A 3,431-nucleotide genomic window follows, 5' to 3' on the forward strand; every position below is an offset into this window, starting at 1 on the left:
GTGCTGCGGCGCGGGTGGGGGCAGCAGCGACGGCGTGTAGCAGCGGCTGCGGCATGCGGCAACGGCGGCGGCGGCACTGGCGGCGAGGTGCGGCGAGAGGCTTATAAAGGAGGGGGGCGGCTCGGCCTCCGGAGGCGTGCCCGGGTCGGACTCCGACGGCGGCGCGGCGTATGGTCGTCGGTCTCCCGCGGGAGGTCGGTGGAGGCACGGGGCGGCTGGGTTGGCGGCCTGCTGGGCCGGCTGGGCTTCGGCCCAGTCGGTCCGAACTCCTCTTTTAAAAAAACAATTTTGCCGCGAGGAAAAATCCTAAAGAAATATAAATAAATTTGAAAAATTCCAGAAATAATTTTCACCGTCCAAACCTAATATTTAGGACAAGATGAACATTTTTCTGGACTAAGATGCAATTTTCAAAAATGCAATATTTTTCTAATTCAAATAAAATAGCAAATAGAATATACCAATAAATAAATACTTTGATTTTAAAATTCTTTCTCCAATATTTCTCTCAAGTTGAAGAAGTCATATTATCTTCTCTCATATATTTTTAATATTGGAAATAATTGGAGAGAAAAATAATAAAATCAAATTGATTCTTTCTTCAAATTTGAAATAAATTCAAATATGAATTTTGTGAAACCTCCATCTCTCTCCATGGGTCCTTGAGTTGCTTAAGATTTTTAGGATCACAGAAATGCAGAAATAAATATGATATGCATACGATGATCTATGTATAACATCCAAACAGAAAATTGGGATGTTACAAGAAATACGAGGTTTTAACAATCAATCATGCATAAAAGAGTTCAGCAAAGGCTCAAATAATATTCATGGATAGAACTGATCATAAACCCATAATTCATCGGATCCCAACAAACACACCGCAAAAAGTCATTACATCAAATAGATCTCCAAGAACATCAAGGAGAACATTGTATTGAGATCAAAAAGAGAGAAGAATCCATCTACCTACTAGCTACGGACCCGTAGGTCTGTGGTAAACTACTCGCACATCATCGGAAGGGCAACAAGGATGATGGAGAACCCCTCCGTGATTGTTGCCCCCTCCGGTAGAGTGCCGAAAAAGGCCTCTAGATTGGATCTCATGGTTCTGGAACTTGCGGCGGCGAAAACTGTATTTCCTCGACTCCCCTAGGGTTTTGGGGATTTTAGAGTATTTATAGAGGTGGATGTCGGTGGAGAAGCTTCCCGTGGGCTCCACTACTGTAACATCCCAAAATTCTAAATTTTGGAATGTTAATTATTTAAATAGGATTTGTTGAAAACTTTCTTATGTTGATTGGCCTTAGCTAAATTTTACTAGGATTTGATTTTTTGGAGTTAAATGAATATTCTAATCGAGAGGGAATAAAAGGACTTTCCTAGATATTCATTTGCATCTTATTGTTGGTTTAACAATATCCAGAATATTTCAGTTCAAAGATGAGAGAGGATGACATGACTTCCTCAAAGAATAATATTGGTGAATAATTGAATATTCTCTCATTTGGTTGTTGAACATTTAAAACAATTTCATCTCAAAAATAAATTATATGAGAGGGTAACATGACTCCTTCAATAGTAGGAAATTCTTTAAATGTTATTTGAATCTTTCTCTGGAGTTTAAAAATATTTGATGGAACATTTTATAGTGTCAAAGTAAAGTTTAAGAAAATATTATAAGTATTTTTGTATGTATTTTGGACTGGAAAAATGTTGACTATTCTCTATATTAATATATGTATATTCTTTAAATGTTCTTGTATTCTGTAGAAAATGTTTTGGATCATTTTTCGAGCCAAAGTCATTTCTATGAATAAAACAAAATAGGAAATATTAAACCTATTCTAACCATTTTCTGCCCGGCAGTCCAACTGGCCCTGTCGCTATCCTCCGCTCGTGCAACGCAGCGTAGAGCAGCGTAGCCACAGCGCGAGGCGCAGCCCAGCACCCAGCCAGCGCTCGTCACCGCTGACGTCAGCGCCTAGTGACCGACCTGACAGCCTCTCGCCCCTCCCCTGTTTGATTGACATGTGGGCCCTACTACTCATCTCCTACCTCCCCATGGACTCATGTTCACGCATGACAGTACCACCGCGGCTGAACCAGGCAAGGGCGATTCGCCGAATCTCTAACCCCCTCTATCAAATCTGTGGCCACAGGGAGACACCTCTCGACCACCTCTTATGATTCCCACACCAAGCACTCTGTTTCCCATTCGAGATCGAGCACACGGACCTCGCAAAACTCCATCGACCGAGCTTCCTTCCATGGCCAACTCCGGCAACTGTAAGCCACACCCCTACCCCTCTGTTCAGTTCCAGAACTGCCTTGATGCACATCCTCTCCCTGACCATCTTACCTCGTCGCATATGCTAGGATTCGAGCTCCCCAGCAAAATCGATCTCGCTGGAGCATACCATCGCCGCCGCCTGTTCATCCGCTCACCGTCATCGCTAGAGGACGCATCGGAACTCCCTGAGTACACCAAAGGACTCCCCATGAACCTCCTCGTCTTCCAGCATCTTCATCGATCTCTTATGGGCACCAGAAACGACGTTGTTGCCGATCAGAGCCGCGCCCTCACCGTCTCCTCTGTTGCGGTGAGAAATCCTCAAGCAAAAAGAATGTAGCCACGTGGCCTGATCCATGCCATCCACTGCCACTTAAATCATGAGGTCCATATTTAATCCAGTCAGAAACCGGTATGAACCAATCAAGTTCTTCCACATGCCCCTGAGTTTTTCCTATAATTCTTTCTCAGCCGAAATTGTTATTTTAATTTTACAGATAAGCCCCTACAACTTCAGGCCATCATATCTCTTCAACCGTAGCTCCAATTGAGGTGAAACTTTTTGCAGAGTGATCCTCGTGTGACCATCTTTTCGTTGACACCATAGTTTTCAACTTTTTTTAACTATTTAAATTCGAGCAATTCAAATTTAAACTCATACTTTCATTTGATCATATCCTATGAACCGTGACACCTTCCCAATTGATTCCTTTTGCCTATGAACACTTGTACCGAATACTTGTTGATCATATCATGTACACTCAATATTTAAAATACTTTTGACTTGTAATTTAAATTCAATTTAAACTCCATTTCACTATAACTTGCATTGTAGTGCTCCTATTCAATTATTTCTTTTTGCAAATGAACCCTTATGTCATACATGATCCGTTAAACATCACGTGTGATTCTCCATATACTTTTGACCTCATTCCATACTATGTCAATATAAGCTTATAAAGGTATATTTCGTTGATCACTAACTCTTTCGAGTTCATTCCTTCACCTTGTCACAATATAGCACATAGAGACCCTATATTATATATTATAAGCCTATATATATATTGATGTTGTCCAACATTGACATATTTGTTTTGTTGTTGTTTTGGTTCTTCTTCATGGCATGGTTATTTATTTG

At 41.4% G+C, this 3,431-nt stretch overlaps 1 long non-coding RNA gene across 1 annotated transcript; it reads left to right on the forward strand.

Moving 5' to 3' along the window:
• Positions 1 to 2,063: 2,063 nt before the first annotated feature.
• Positions 2,064 to 2,845, forward strand: LOC119336462. The gene is made up of 3 exons (XR_005162514.1): positions 2,064 to 2,289; positions 2,380 to 2,705; positions 2,791 to 2,845. It is a non-coding gene; the product is annotated as an uncharacterized LOC119336462 (long non-coding RNA).
• The last annotated feature ends 586 nt before the right edge of the window (positions 2,846 to 3,431 follow it).

Source organism: Triticum dicoccoides, chromosome 7B (assembly GCF_002162155.2).
Source record: "Triticum dicoccoides isolate Atlit2015 ecotype Zavitan chromosome 7B, WEW_v2.0, whole genome shotgun sequence".
Lineage (NCBI taxonomy): Eukaryota > Viridiplantae > Streptophyta > Magnoliopsida > Poales > Poaceae > Triticum > Triticum dicoccoides.